At 40.8% G+C, this 17,151-nt stretch overlaps 1 protein-coding gene across 1 annotated transcript in view; it reads right to left on the bottom strand.

Moving 5' to 3' along the window:
- Positions 1 to 8,944, bottom strand: part of LOC306792364 (talin-1-like) — a gene marked incomplete at its 3' end in the record, with an annotated part of 31,548 nt that extends 22,604 nt beyond the window's left edge. The window contains exon 1 of the mRNA XM_079289435.1: positions 8,804 to 8,944. The remainder of the gene's footprint in view (positions 1 to 8,803) is intronic.
- Positions 8,945 to 17,151: the final 8,207 nt, after the last annotated feature.

A 17,151-nucleotide genomic window follows, 5' to 3' on the forward strand; every position in this document is an offset into this window, starting at 1 on the left:
TCCTCCAGCCCAGCAGAGGAATTCAAACGTGCATTCCTCTGGAATACCAGCACGAGAGCACAGAGAGAGAGAGGCTTTATTCAGCCGTACAGTAAGTCACTGGCAGCCAGCACAAGAACTAAATGCAGCCAATCCCCACGGAACACAGGAATGTGAAGACGGAGACATTCTGTGGCAAAGGGAAGATAACATCTCATCTCCACTCTGAGACTGCTTTCAACTCCCAGGAAGTCCACCAAAAACAAGGCTGTTTGGAATATACACTATATGCCATTTCCTGTACTTATTTGCATTTAACCGTTGCTATAGAAACACTATTAGTTACATTGTCGTTAAGTAGAAATGTCTACAATGTTCAAGCACGAACTCCTCACAGAAGTCCTGTTCAGTTGGGCGAACAGAGATGGGATTCTCTCTTTCCTGATGTTAAAGGACAATGTTATGCTTCTCAGCTTGACTCCACACACAGGAAGTTGAATATAGTCTGACGGACCCTGATTGGACAGGGAATTCACAGCGAGGGGACCTGCATGGTCACATACAGTACAGCAACAACTAAAAGCAGCAGATGCTCATATTTGAGGTGTATACTAACATACGTCGTACAACAAAGCAGACATGAGCACGTGCTGTGACGATCACATCACATCACATGCAGTACCGCCACCTCTTCATCCCTCTGCTGCAATGGTGCTCGAACTGATTCAACTATAAAGCAAAGAGTCTGTCTGTCCGTCTGCTGTTGGCATGTCTGGATAATCTACTTCACACTTGTCAGGTGTATTGCCGTGGACCAAAGGAAGTGACGTCTCAAATTTGGTGCAATTTCGACCCGTGACACGTTCAATATTAATGGATTTGAAGAAACAAACGCAGCGCTCTGAGCAACAGTGTGAACAGAGTTCAGGGGTACATGTCTTATTTGTCATTTCTTCGCTCCTCGCTTGAACCAGAAGTTGTTACGTTCCGCCATCTTGACAGTATTTGATTCGTTTTCTGATTCAACATCTTAAATAAATGTTCATTGTAGATCTAAACAGAAGGACCACAAACAACTTTCTACATTTATTAGAAAGATTTGTCTTTTCATGATCTGATATTTCCCTCAATAACTTTTATTATGGAAACAATTAAAGTCAGAGAGAGCTGAGAGTAAACACTTTTTACATCATTGATCATTCCTGAGTGTCGGGTTTGATGAGTTATATCATTTAAGATTAACCTGAAACATGGAGCCGAATACATTAACTCCAGTGTTCAAGAGAAACCATAATCATATTCTGGGTTAATTAATAATGACTTAACAATCTGAATTTCAAAACATACAGACTTAAATAATTAATAAATAATATGAACTCAGTGTCCTGCGCCTATAAACAGAACACAGTGTACAGTATAAATCATGTGTACAGACACAAAGTCTATCAGAAGTCTCTCCAGCTGTTAAAGCCAACTGACGGCTGATCCAGCTGTGATCAGCTGATCCGCCGTCGCTTCATGTGACGCTACAAAGGAAAGGAGGTCTTATTTCTCTAAAACATATTTCCTCGTTTCCTCTGTCCTCACATGGTTTCCTTGTGCAAAACGCAAGTGAAGGAAACGTGGATGCAATTAAGAGACTTTGAGGAATCCCAGCATGTCGTCCGCAGCAGGCCTGACTTACATTCACTGCACTTCCTGTTGCTGCTGGATGCTGGACAAAGTCTGCTACGGTCACATGGATGCTGGATAAATGTTAAACCCAAACTCCTGTTCCCTCTGCTGGAGTGAACAGGAGCAGAATCACAGCGGAGTGTTTCACCAGAGAGCCTGTGAGCAGCTGTGATTGTTAGACTTGATACTAACTTTAACTCTGAAGTGAAACTATTATATATCATAGTAAAACTATTAATACCGCACAGTAAAGGTTCTGCATTGAAATGTTCACTTCAAGTGAAGAGTGAAAAAGAGGAATTATCAGAACAATGTACTTCATTTACTTAACGTCTGATCAAGCTGGACCTTTGAATGCTAATACTATTCTGGATCGTTTCATGAATAATAATGCATGATATTTGAATTGTTCTATCTTCTCTTATTTCTCTGTCTGGTAAATGTGGTACGACAAGCTTTTGTTTTGAAGTAGAAGTACACAGCAGGGCTTGACATGAAGCGTCTTCAGCTCCATACAGAGGCTGAAGGCTCAGGTGTTCTACTAACCCCATATAGGCCTATTAATTAATAAGTCAAACACACTGAGATTTACACAATTGGACAAAAGTAATGTCAAATTCTAAACGTCATCTTTTAACGTTGTTACTGTCATCTATTGTGGTTATCTGCATAAAAACAGACAATTTAAAGATGAGGAAATAAGTGATTGTATTTGTCTTGAGATCCTAGCTTTGATTAAAAAGAAAATACATCTCGTCATTTGTAGTTTTGATGATGTATTATAACACTAAATTAGGAAGTTAAACGGCTCATAATTCTCTTTAATATCTCTTTAATATTGCTGTGAAAACCTCTCCTTCAAACTACTGGATTTATTCAAGTTTATCACCAGAAACTACATTTTACAAGGTTACATTTGAAGACATCATGATGACGTTGTAATATACCCTCACCTAATACTCATTGCACTTTTTGGAGCTTGAACGCACCATAATGGAACTGAATGGAACCTCCGCATATTTGCTGTTAGCTCTTTATTTAGCCAAACAGAACTTCAACACGTGTTGTTCACAGTGTAGTCTTGTCAGGGCTGGCAAGTTATTCCAGAGAACATTGAGTCAGAATAGTAACATAATCCATATTGGTCATATCTAAACATCATAGTACATCTAAAGCTGTTTGGGCCCCTTTAGTGTGACTTGAGTGTGTGACTCGACATGTCGTGTGAGGTGTGTTGCTGAGGACCAGAGGAAGCTCAGTGTTCAGTGTCGACTTGTTCTGAGCGATTCTCCAGAAAGCTGCAACAGCACAGTCAGACATGCAGCCCGTTGTCAACACACAGCTTTCAGCAGACACTCTGGGGACAGTTAGTTTAAGATCATAGAGAAGTAGCTTGTCTTCTGAGCCTTTACAATGAACACCAGACTGTACAATGATGTGATACCACCAGCAATGCACAGTGTTTCATTCCTAGCACAGAGTGGGTTTGCACGTGAGCAGACAAGCAGCTGCTGCCTCAGTATGAGAGGAAAGCCCACTGCTTACCTTAAAACAATGCACGTGTGTGTTTGTAAATGTTTCTGTGTAATAAACCAGAACGCTCTTCAAATGTCAGTGGTGCTGACTCGGAATGAATCAGCAGGATTCATGGGAACCTGAATGTTCACGAAGAAGTGCACATGTCATCTCACAGCTTCAGCTTGGTAATTAGCTGGGCCTCCTTCAGTCTATCACACAATAATCAGGTCAAAGATCAACACCACTGACTTCTTTGAAAATGGATCTATTTTCTCCAAACCGCCTGACTGCGTGATCTGATCTGATGAAGGCTGAGCTGCTTGTATCTCTGGAGACCGGAGAGCTCTCGTGGTTTACTCCACTCCCCAGACAGCACACAGGCTTTGGCTCGAGTCTAACACAAATCATTTCTTGTGCTGGAGTGGCAGCACATGTTGTCTTGACCAAATATGGCTGAGTGAAAACACCACAGTCTCTCTGCAGCACACTGGAATGAAAAGCAGGTCTCCTTAACGGGTGTGAGAGTGGGCCATGAATGCACCGCAGCTCCTGCTCTACAGGCTGACTGTGTGTGGAGCTGGTGGATCAGCAGCCACTAAAGCTCACTAAATAGTGGTGGAACGGACCCTTGTTGATCCTCATGCATAACAACCGTGGATTAATTAGTTAACCATCATAGGGTGAAATATAGTTTTACTGCTGATCGTTCAGGCTGTTCAGTGGAAATGAGTATTCTGTGAAGGTAAATTATAATGTTATCATGTAAAATGATAAACTTGAATAAATCCAGTTGTTTGAAGCAGATGTTTTCAAAGCAACTTAAATAGATATTGGAGCTCTAAACAATCACTACAAATACTAATGACGATGTTTTATCAAAACAAATATAATCAATTGATATGTGTTGATTATGCTAATAACTACTATAGATGACTTTAACAAGGTAACAGGAGAACATTTAGAATTTTTGATGGTTTACTGACTTCAGAGCGGTTGAAATGATTTTTGGGTCGGTAAAGAAAATAAATAGTCTGTATTGTTGTAGACCAGCTGATACAACCAAACCAATCAACAGAAACAATCGGACTCGGGCGATATGGATCACCAATGATCTGCAATTGGTATTGGTGGCAAAAAGGTTTGATCTCTAAAAGTTATAGTTGCTTCCTTTTTTTGCGCTGATTCCATTTATGAGTCAAATCTGAGATATATTCAGAGTTTTATGATCCATGTATTAATACAAAACTATTTATGAATCTGTATCTATTTCCCCCGCGCTGTTGGCAGAAGAGCTGCTCACTGCGACATGGGAATGAATTACAATATAACATGTTTGAATATATGTCTCGCTTTCTCCCTGATGGTCTGACAAAGTTGCTCGACGCTTTAAAGAAATATTGTGGCTAAAGGGGCTAAAAGGTCACTGAATCTAGAGCCAACACTGGTGCTGGGTCACTATACGGTGAGTTTGCCTTTTTGTAGTGCTGTCCGAATGTATAGTGAGAATTATTATAGCCTATAGTGGACTCACAGTGTCTCACAACGCATGGTGAAATGTGGCATACAACTGGTGACCACTAACCGAGCACTATATACCATCATGCACTGCACTAAAGGAATAATGTCGGAGGAGAGAGAGCAGCCGCTCGAGAGAAATCCAGGAGTTGTGGCACAAAGATGATTTCATGTGAGCAGAGCAGCACACCACAACACAAAGACTCACAAAGTACTTTGTGTTCATTCACTGGTTTGTGACATCGCATACTGCTCTACTACTTCTGTTCTTGCCTTTCACAATAAAAGCCCTGGACAAAAACGCTGCATCACTGTTTACCTGGGGAACATGAATTTACTCAGGGCATTTCCATAAGCGGCAACTCAATTTCGATCACAAAAATTGATGTCTGCATTTATGTCCACCATCCGACGACGTTGATGTGGCACGCTTTAATTGTGCGACAGCGAAAGTAGTTTCTGAAAGTTTTTTATTTTGCCTATGAGCCACGTAAACAATCATGCGGAGCATGCGTGTAAATTTGACTGAGCATAATTTGCTTCATCTGAGACTGATAAGCAGCTGACATGGTTGGTCAATCTGATCAAATGGCTGATTCCGGTCACCGGCCGATCGATTGGAGCATCTCTACTCATCTTTAACAACTAATACCTTCCTTGACTGTTTTTATATACGTAGGTTCATAGTGGCTTACTCTACTGTCAGGTAGATAGCAGTTTGGCTGACGTATTGTCGCCCCGGTCAGACGTACCGTGAATCCAGTGTTTTAATCATTGCTCTGAACCCGTCTTCCTCGACTGTCTGTAGTGGGACCATGTCCTTGCATAGATGGGTCATTGTTGCATTTGTAATGTCGCTCAACCGCTTGCTTTTCTTGTCATATGCTGCCTCGAGCTAATGCCTCTTCAAGCAATGTCTGACCCTTTGGCTTCACCGTCTCACTCGCTTTAACGTTACTGGTTGACGGCCTCGAATCCGACGGCTGTCACCACACTCTTGGTATTCCAACACATGTTTTCTGCTGAGGTGAAGGAGTAAGTTGCTTGTGTTACCACCACCGGCAACAACAGTGGCTCGAGAAACTCTCAAAACGTTGGATTTTTTAAAACCAAAACACTTCCAAACAGCAGAGCCAGCTCCTCTCTTGGGCACAGACTATCGGTGCATCTCCGGTCTGTCTGTTCATGCTGCATCGCTCTGTTCTGTTCTTTAATGTAACGTTACTGTAGCGATGGAGCCTCTCGCTGTTAACAGACTGTTGTGCTACCGGGCTAGTGGGCGAGCTTTACCCAGCATGCCGTTCGGTGGTGAAATTTTATAAATGTACAATTATTAGTGTTACAAATTGTTTATTTGTCACAAACTGTTGTGTCGTGGTGTTTTGCCCTGTTAAAGAGCGTTAGTTGTGGGTTATTAATTGTTATAAAGTTATAACCATGACTAGGGGTCCCTCTCAATACACATAAGACAACTAGCTCCGTCTGTAGCCTTCTTAGAGGCGAACAATATATGCTGCTGCCTGTTGAAGAGTGACAGCAGTTTTCTCGGCTGTGCACCGGTATGACGGTGTGTGACAAATTCATATCATACGGGAAATTAAAGCACTACCTGGCACATATCACATTTCAACTGTCTACACACATTGCTTGTTATTTATTGGCTGGGACAAACAAACGCTGAAGCACAAATATCTGCGATAAGCTGATGTCGATAACGTCAGCTGCCTGATTGGTTGACCAGCCTCTGATCTAAAGGTTCCCTGTGAAAGATTTCACAGGGAACAGATTTGCTCTGTAAGATTTATTAGCTACAAAATAAATCTACAAAGAATCAGCTGTTAGTCAGCTCACATGTATTTAATGTAGCGAGAGAAATCATGAGATTCAGGTGAGTGCAAGTTTAAGTGATTGGGTGCCATTGTGTCGACTTTCTTTTGTTTTCATACTCTATTTACAACAATTTCACAATTTACAATATGACAGCAGCATGTACGGGGAAGGAACTGGGAACTAACTTCAACTCAACACAGACTATCCTTATTTCATTACTAATATACTGGTTGATTATCAAACTCATTTCCCAATGGTGTGTGTCTGGCTCTCCTCTGCCTGTATGGACACCTTTTGTCCTCCTGACTGTGACCGACTGCACCGCTTTTGCCAATCTTAGGACTCAATGCTGTGGCCTGCACTTTGGATTAAACACAGAGAACATAAACTGTGCAGTTGATCATTGTCACCTAATTAGATCCGGATTGTTCTCGCGGTCAATACAGTTCCAGCCCAAGACGCCGGAATGGGAACTCTGTTGTGAGGTAAAGTGCCTAACAGTAACATTTAAAGGTTTATCAGACACTAAAACACTGCACACTGTTACACTGTTACAGTCATCTAGCAGGACTGCAAGCTTGCATGCATGTGGCTGGCCAATACAGCGCCTTGTCCTATGACGTCGTGTCCCCTTGAAGCAAAACCTGAGCCAGATGACCCTGAGCCCTCTGCTCTGCCACCAGTGCAACAGTCTTCTATGCACGTGTTCAGTACTCCGGTGGGCATTTAAATAATCAACTGGCATGTTGGAAATCCAAAGTGTTAACTATTTTGTACAGCTACACTGGAAGGCAGAGTGAGAAGCTGTAAGGTGTGGTGTGGTGTGGGGGGGGGGCAATCACACAAAAGTGACAGAAATGGTTGTGTCAAGAGAGACGTTATTTTTCCTCTCTCGGTTCCATACAACGTGGAGTCGCTCTCAGAAAGCCACAGAGAGGGTTGGACAACATCAACACTTCAAATAGACATGAAGTGAAGAAAAGCAGGACGCTCACATTGGGGGGCTGGAACCAGAGAATACTTCTTCCTACTTTCAACACTGAAAATACTTCAAATCAAATCAACGACTGTTTTAGTTCTTTAGTTTGTCTGAACAGACATCATCTGAGAATAGAGAAACTATTTTCATCCATCGGGTCCAATCTTCTCTAAGTTCAAACAACACTGATCATTACAGCATTACATGCGTGTGGGCCTCATGTAAGAACTCCTATTATTGCATACAACTACTTTATCACCACAGTAGTAGGGAAACAGTGACTTTAACTATTATGTAAGACACTAAAGAATGTGAGCCTTGACTAGAGGCTGTGCTCTGACAGACCTTCACAGACAGCTCAGGCTTCTGATACACACATCTCCATCTATTACACTGTAGCTATACTATTACAGTTCAATGACAACTGTTCTGGTCGTGAACATACAGCGTGCTATGCCATTTAGAATAAAAAACGACCACGGAATTACAGTATAGGTTTATGGACATCCGTGAAAATGTCCTTTGCAGCGGAGGCAGTCCTATCATGTGCCAACATGTACAAGCTGTTATCAGGCCTCACACAATCCTCCGGACCAGGTTTCCACATTCCAACCTGTCTTCTAGTCCACTACTGACACAAGTGTATTGCTCGGAGTAAACACGTCTATCTGCAAAGTCCTCCGTTCTGTCGCACACCACATCACAGTGGTGTAAGAATTTACACCCGGAGGCTACTTTTTCTTTCTCGCTTGTCTGCTAGCTGTTAACACGCCCAGCTGTGTTAGACCAGAACTAAAAGACCCGACAGAAGGTCACATGCGAGCTAGCCTGGCCATACAGGTCCGGACCAGGTCTGAACACGTCACATGGGTCATGAAGCGGAGCGGCTGCTGTAGGTCAGCACCGAGCCGGACTGTGGAGGTGGTCTCGAGACAGTAAACTCTTATAAATTAGGAACTTTGACAGAGCAACACTTCTCAGAATGCCAGACTTACTCTACGGAAACTTGAACACATCTCTGCATGTTCCTCAATAGCCAACAGGACGTTGAGTTCAGTGTGCGCGCGTGTGGGTGGGGGGCATATTTCGCTCTCTGTCTGTGTGGCGCTTGTTACTTACCAGCACGTCGTTTCCGATATGTTCATTAACTAGTTTAACATACACGGTAGTTTGAACTGCGGCCTAATCTGCGTAAATTACTTGTCGGGAGTTTTCTCACTCCCACGTCGAGTCTAATGCTGACGTCAAGGACTTCGTGTTAGAATGGTGGAAACTTTTCAAAGTAAAAAAAGAAGCATTCAGCCTGACCTGAGCGCGTGAATCCACTCCCGCCGGTGGCCCCTCGGACTTTGAAAACCAAAATAGTTGAAGGTGTTGGGATTATTCCGGGTAGAGAGCGAGCTTTTGAGCAAGGGGAAAAGCCAGACAGCGTCTCTTGGTTCCCCTCCCTATCCGCCTCAGCAGTGCTGCTGCTTAAACTCCACCCTGGCGGCCGCGTCGCTGTGCGGTGGGGCGGTGTCTTCTGGACATTTCGGTGTACTGCTGCTCTATGGCTGAGCAATCCACGACTCACCTATGGCAGAAGCCCAAAATGCCTACATGCCTATATGACTGCGGTCAAGTGAGCCGTCATCCGCAGAACGTTGGTCACGTCAGCCGGCGCTTGAAATGTAATGCTTGTCTATTCGTGGTGCTACGGTACGGGTGCTTGGATAGCCCAGAAAGGCCCGAAATAGACCTATATTTCATCAATAATTTGTCCAATTTGATATAACAAGTCAAAAACAACGTTATTTTGTACATTAAGTGAAATACAACAATAATAAAAGCTGGTTACAGTGCTGTATAATCTTTAATTGAAAAAGGGTTCGAAAATTATAATATTTCCTAATGATAATCTTTGATCTGTAAAAAAAAAAACATTTCCTTCATTGGTTCGCTAAAATTTCCATTGGAGTTCTGTTCAAGATGACCCCATATATCTCCATGTCAAATGTAATGTAATTCTACTGTACAGTTTTAGAGAAAACTAAAGGCAGTCAGCTCAAATGACATTTTGATATTCATAATTTCCCTATATTTGACATTTGATTAAAACAAATCCTTAATATCAAACTTTCACTGGATTGTTCATGAGGACCCTCACTATGCCCATGTATAATTTCATCAGATATTACTGTACAGTTTTTGAGAAAATGAAAGGCAAAGTCAGCTCAAATGAAATTATGATATTCATAATGTCCTCATATTTTAACTGTTAAATAAAGATAAGATAATACTTTATACTTTTTTTTTTAAACAGCTCCTTAAGAGGTTGTAGTACATTTTCAATGGTTTCTTGTTCATGATCACTCCGACTATGTCCATTAAAAATCCTATGTCATTTTGCTGTATGTCTAATGTTTTGATTGTCTATATTGAAAATCTAGACATTAAGCTTAGTAAAAGCCTTGGTCTTTTGTGTCATTTTGGACATATCTCTACCTCCCTCTACGTACCTCCTTAGTGTGGTGGTTATCAAAGGCATTGTTCTAAACCTAATGTATTTGGATTCGGATTCAGTTGGAACACATTAATTGTTTTCTAATTGTCAAGTTTCAAAGAAAAACGTTTAATGATAAAAACACAACATGAAACGCAAAACATATCTCACCACCCTCTTCACACAGACAGATATAGCAAGGGGCCATATAAAAAGAGACAAAAAATAACAAATACTGTATGTGGATTTAATTGTTGCACAAACAGCATTTCCAGTCACTGTTCTTTATTTTTAAAAGGAGGGAATGTAAAGAAGTTACATTCTAATAGAATGTAACTTCTTTACATTCAGATGGAGTTATGATGGGAGCAGTCGCCCAATTGCAGATTCAGCTTGAGCAAAACCTTTGTCTGTTGTGTTCAAATCAGGCCCATAGGAGTTTACAAGGCAGGTGTCCTTTCTCTAAACACTGACCTGATGCATCAAGTGGATATGTTTTGCTGAACATAATATTATGCATTTGTCCTCTACATCCTCTAGTCTAATCAGCATACGTATAAACGCACTGTTACAACTCCATAGTGTCATATTGATTTTCGGAGAATTATGATGATAAGTTCATAGCAGATGCAAAAGTATACTTATGTACAATATGTTATGTTGAACATTGTTGCTCCTGGATGGATCACAGCCAACCCAATTATGTTCAACACAGCTCCATGTCCTTGGTCATGGTGCCACAGCACTTAAAAGAATAAACTTCATCATTCTCAAAATTCTGACCCTTTGCTTTTTTATGAACAGCATTTACTTGTACTTTTACTTTCAATACTTAAGTACATTTAATATCATAAAATTACTTTTGATACTTAAGTACAATAAATATCAGATACTTTAAGACTTTTACTCAAGTAGTATTCTAATAGGTGACTTTTACTTTTACTGGAGTTATTTTCCAGTAAGGTATCTTTACTTTTACTCAAGTATGGCTTTTGGGTACTTTATACACCACTGCAAGCAAATAATTCTCAGTTTATATATTTTCACTTACAAACTTGATTTTTGATTGCAGTGCGAGAAATTTGCTTTCAAAACATTTATTTTAGTTTGCGTAATAAAGACACAAATATACCTTCATAAAAATACAACTAAATTGTGGATGAAGTGTCTTTATTCTTTGATTTGAGGGTTGCTGGAAAGATAATTAAATGAACTAGAAAATGCATTTCCTGCTGAAAATGCGTTGGAATGCTTAAAAAACTGAAATTAATTGCAAAAACATTGCTGAAAATAGATGTCCAATTCAAAAACAATTGCAAAAAGCTTAATCTTTCAAAAAGTTGAAAGATTACAAATATGAAGTCATATCACCCCTCTCCTGAAAGAGCTGAACATTTTGATATTCGAACGGTTTCTGTAGCTTCAAAGAATTCCAGCGGTAGTGATATTTGTTGTAGTAGAAGTTGTAGTAGAAGTATTATTAGCAGTATAAGTATTAGTAGCATTTGAATAAGTACTAGTTGTAGCAGTGGTGATATTTGTAGTAGCAGTAGTCGAAGAAGTTGTAGTCGAAGTATTAGTAATTAGAAGAAGAAGTAGTATCAGTAGTCGTAGTAATAGCTGTAGTAGTGGTCGTAGTATTTAATATAACAGTAGTAGCAATAGTAAAGTCAGTTTTTGAAGTAGCAGTGGTAGTAGTACTATTAGCAGTCGTACTAATAGCTGTAGTAGTATTTGTACTGGTAGTAGCAGGAATAGCAGTAGTAGCAGTTTTGGTATAAGTAATAATAGTAGTGGTAGTGGTAGTAATAGCAGTAGTAGTGGTAATAATATTTATGGTAGCAGTAATAGCAGTAACAGTAGTAGTAATAGTAGCAACAGCAAAAGTTGAAGTCGTAGTAGTAGTAATACTAGAAATATTAGCAGCCGTAGTAGTGGTTGTCGCAGTATTAGTAAGAGCATTCATTCTTTCAACAAAAAAGCCTCATTTTGAGCTTAACGTTTAAATACAGTTAATCCATGAGGCTTTTATTTTGAAATGGTGGGGGAGGGAGGGGGAGAGGAGACATAATCATAATTTTTGACACACATAAACGGAGGTTGTTAAATGACAGGCTTCATCACAAGCAGTTCAGTTAGAATTCACTCTCTGGGGCTTTTATTTTGAAATGGGGTGTGGGGGAGAAGGGGAGAGAAGACAGAATCATAATATCAGATAAACACAAACCGGTTATTAAATGACAGGCTCATCACAAGCATTTCAGTTAGGATTCATTCTGTGGGGCTTTTATTTTAAAATGGCGTGTCTGTGTGGGGGGGGGGAGGAGGAGGGGGGAAAGACCTCTAAAGATCCCTAAGACCTGAATGACTGTATGAGAGACACAGAGAGAGAGAGAGAGAGAGAGAGGAGTGTATGTGCGCGTGTGTCTGTGAGTCTGTGTGTTTATCAACATCACTAATTGGCTCAATCGCGAACACCTGTGTGCCTGAAGCCATTTCATGGAGATTAAACAGGGAAACACCTCTCAAACAAATCATCAAAACTCCCATAACCGTAGCTCCTATTGCTCCGATATTAATAATTGAGGGGAAGAATGAGTTGAAGAACAGATCCTGTAAAAATTGTCTGTAGTGTAAAAAATGTGGCTGAACTGGCGATCTAGAAATGGGGTACCGTGTTCTGTGGAAGATGTTTTTGAAGCAAAATTTAACATTGGTCTCTATGGAGCAGAAAGTTGGTTTTCCTCTCAATTAACGGCTTCCGTGTCAAATGTGGAAATCTGTGGGATTCTACAGTAATTAGTCTACGACAAGGACAATATTAGCTACTTCTACATCCAGAAATTATGCATGAAGAGTGAAGATTGTGGACACAGTGGCAAAACACAAATGTTTTTTTCACAAGAATCTCAAGCTGCTCTTCACTCTAGCGGTGACATCACGCACTCTAAGCTGCGCAATACACACCCATTATAAAGTCAGAAAAGGGCTGAAAAAAGCTTAATCATTCAAAAAGTTTAAAGAATAGAAATATGAAAAGATATAGCATACATGTCATTAAAGAGCTGAACATTTTAATAGTTGAACGGTTGCTGTAGCTTAAAAAATGAAGGAGAAGAAGAGGTGGGACGGAAGAAATAGAAGTTGAATCAAGATTCGAAGAACAATAGTTGAAACGCTTAACAGCATTCCAACAATAATATCTGACTGACTGACTGAATGTATATACATCAGTGGTGGGCCGGCAAGGCCTTCTCTGCTGGCCTAAACAGAATCACAAAGCTATATCTATTTTACAATTTAATAATGTTTCTTAAATACACTACATGTATTATAATTTATATGCATATTTTTCCCATTATCTTATGTTCTCATTGCACAGCTCCTGTCTTCCTCAGTTGCTCTGCTTCCAGTGCAGCTTGTTTTAAGTAGAGCTTTTATCCAATCAGATCTCACCTCTGTGTCTCTAGGTAGAACAGAGGCCTGCAGACTCACAAGTGCATCCATCACAAGTGCACCTCTGTTCCCCCTGATCTCCTCTCCTCATGTGTTCTGTCATTCCCCTGTTTGTTATTGTGTGCCATGTGCTCTGTTTTTCCTCAGCTATCCCCGGACCCTGAATCTACGATAACTATAGTGTCGTGATTCTTGCTGTTGCCCTGTGTGTGATTAAATCTCCTCTCGCACGACTCACATTACAAGTGTGTGTGCACGCCGGTTTGTTTCCATAAACATATTAAAACATGCTAAAAATAATGCAAAAAAATGTGTTCATATCGTCAGCATATCATACTGTGCTCTCCTTGATATTAGCACTGTGATCACCACACACCCTGTTAAAGACAGCCTCTCCTTCATTCAAGACCCAATGTATTTGCAGTTGTATATGGTTGGCCCTGATAAAACATCAGCATATATTAATAACAGTCGTTATTATATGAACAGAATCTGCCATGTTTTACTATTTGTCTGAGTGACCTGAATCTCCTGTTTGATGAGGTGCTCCTGGACGCACCAGACTCTTCTCACAGTATGAGAAACCACCAGAGGTGGAGGTTGTGTGATGCTTCAGTCAAGCGATAGTCTTCAGACAACTCAGCGTGTCAGGGTGACCACTGTGCCCAAGATCACAGAGCTTCATTACCAGCTGACACAACTACAGTATACAAAAAAACGCTCTGCGCAGGCACCCCACCTCACCGATATCACTGATGCCTGGTAGATGGAGAACCTTCTGTACTGGTCCATAGACATCCCGTGCTAGTTTGTACTGTTTCCAGTCAAGATGCTCTCTATTGCTCTTCTGTTAAACTCTGTTAAACCGGAACTTGGCTGGGGCTCTGTTCCTTTGCAAAGCTTTTTATGTAATTCCACAACTTAAATGGGTGATGTGAAAAAATCTTTGACTATGCATGTAGAGGGGTCAAAAACCTAGTCCATTTGGCACTGAAAATGTGAGTTTTGCTTGCAATTATTTATGTCATTAAATATGCAGCATTGACAACCCTGTCCTGTTGGGCAACATCTGTAAAGGAGAGGTGCTGGACAGAGCCTCTGTCTGGCAGCGTCGCTGTGTTGGACTTGTCCACAGGTAACTTGAGGGCCCTCGATGTGACTGAGTGCCCTGAGAAAGACCCTGGTAATGCCCTCACCAAATAATTGATCCACATAAACGCTTGTGTTTATTTCAGGGGCAATGCGGAAATTGACACATGTTGCTGGCTTAGACTGTACATAAGAAGTGGACATAGTCATCGTGAGACATCACCATTTGGTTTGTGGACTGATGTTATGAAGCCTCGAGTTTGGCAATTTGTCCGTTGCAACCAATGACTGAAGTGACCCTATTTGGACTGAGGAGTGATGTAGAGACGTCGTACACGTCTCTGGTAGAGACCTGTCAATCACAGTAGCCCCGCCCTAAAGCATCCCCTGCTTTATGGTCTGTGTGACTCTAAATGGACCATCATGTACTAAATGAACATCATGCTGTGTTGAAGAAGACTTGAAACTGGAGATTGAGACCATAAACTCATGTTTACAATGTTTACTGAGGTATAGTGCGAGACTCTTGGACTAAAAATGGGACCATCACCAAAAGCACGATTAAGATATTTTCTCAGCACCAACCTAGGACCTGGAATGACCTTATGACCCTGATGTGGAGAATCTCCTTCGTGAGGGACATGTATACCCTCCACAACACTCCTTAGTGCTGAATAAGGACTGAAAGCCAGGTTTGGACAAATCTCGAATAAGATGTGAACATATTTGATGAACAGCTCTGGTCAGACATATGTCGAAACAGTTTGTCAGCTACTATTACGACTCCTAAACTAGAACTCCATGAAACACAGCCCTTTAGTTTGGATTCATATGTTTCCCTTCAGCTATTTGCACTGTGGTTCATATTCACAGCAGCTGATTCAGTTTGACTGGCGTCTCTCCAAAACACACATTCATATCTACCAATCACTGCCCCACAAAGTGCTTTCACAATGCAAATAACTCTTGCACAACTGTCTGATATAATATATACCCATGAAGGTGCAATCTATAATATTTTACTGCCAATATATCATCGGACTGCTGCTGCTATCACGCTTTTAATGAGGCGGAGCCAGCGCTGCTCTGTTCCAGACTCCCGGGTCCCTCAGCTATCCGCCATCTCCTCTGAACTGTGTGTAGTGACTGCACATCTGGAGCCAAGGCACATTATATTAGTAGGACGAGTGAGTTCAGCATCTGTCAGTTTATAAAGGAATGGATTACACAGAATCAGCCTAGGTTCCATTTGTGTTGAAACAGTAGTTTTAGAGGTGGATATTCAACATCATGGTCATTCTGCATTATCGAAGAGGTGCTGAATAATCAGTCTGCTTTCATTGATGGAAAACAAGAAAATATTAGAAACATCTTCAGCGTCCAACACCACCACTAAAAAGTGATTGGAGGTAGTGTTCATTGCGGGGCTGTTGTATCACACTGCTGCTGGGTGGAGCAGTGAGCCTGTTTGTACTGAAGCAGATGTGGCTGTTTGGGGTGTAAACCTGACCCCATTGAACAAGCTGCCCTGATGTCCTGAAGAGGAGCACAATGTCCATGTCAAGACAAACTACCATCAAATGATATATTATTCTTCACTTTTACAGAGTTCTCTTTTGACCAATTTCAGTCTCATAACTAAATCTGCATTCGTTTTCAGAGTTTTAACCCTTTATGAAAAGTTATACAAAAAAGTGATTTTCTGGATACTAAGTGATTTGTTTTCACAGTCTGGGATATGTCAACGATTAGCAACAACATAGATGTTGATGCACTTCATCAAATACGGCAGTGCTCCATTATAGAGCTGTGATGACCCTAGTGGACACCACAGAGCAAACATGAGAACATGTACATTACATTACATTAGTCATTTCGCAGACGCTTTTATCCAAAGCGACTTACAATTCAGATTCTATCAGATTTCTACACCGTAGGCAACAAGTACAATGTTGAAGACTGTAAGCTTGATATGATATAATCAAACATTGTGCTTATATTAGGTTTCCATGGGGACATTCTTGTCCTTCAGGGTTTAAGTGTCTGTATTTTGGCTACTTTATAATATACTCATAGGAGCTGAGGTTTAACTTTAGAAATTTGATGAAAAACTAAAACTCACCCCCTTGCAGAAACGTATGCCTTGTACAATAACATAAAAATGCCAGAATTATATAAGAAGTCCCTAGTGACGGACAAAGGTTATGTTTTAACACTAGATGCATCTCTCCACTCATTGAAGGAGTGTGTGAGTCCCAAAGGGTAAATCAATCATTTTCAATTATCTAAGAATGTTCTTCTGTCACAACTAAAGACATTTTACAGATTGTACTGAAGGATGACACTGGTGTAATGTTTTTCAGTTAGTTGTTACTTTTTAGAAAGTCTAAACCGTCTGACGTCGCCTCACTATTGTGTGTTCCACGACAGCAGGAAGAGCTCCCAGGACGGCTGCAGGCCATCATGGAATGACAACTAGCTGGCTGCTTTCTCTCCGTCTGTAAGGAAGAACTGTTACTGTACATGTGGTGGGAGTGACTCAAAGACACAATCATCTAGTCTGTAAAAACATTAAAGGACTACCGTGAAAAAGGTCTTTGTTTTCAAAAGAGAGACACTGAAACCACAG

This window comes from Melanostigma gelatinosum, assembly GCF_949748355.1.
Source record: "Melanostigma gelatinosum genome assembly, chromosome: 18".
Lineage (NCBI taxonomy): Eukaryota > Metazoa > Chordata > Actinopteri > Perciformes > Zoarcidae > Melanostigma > Melanostigma gelatinosum.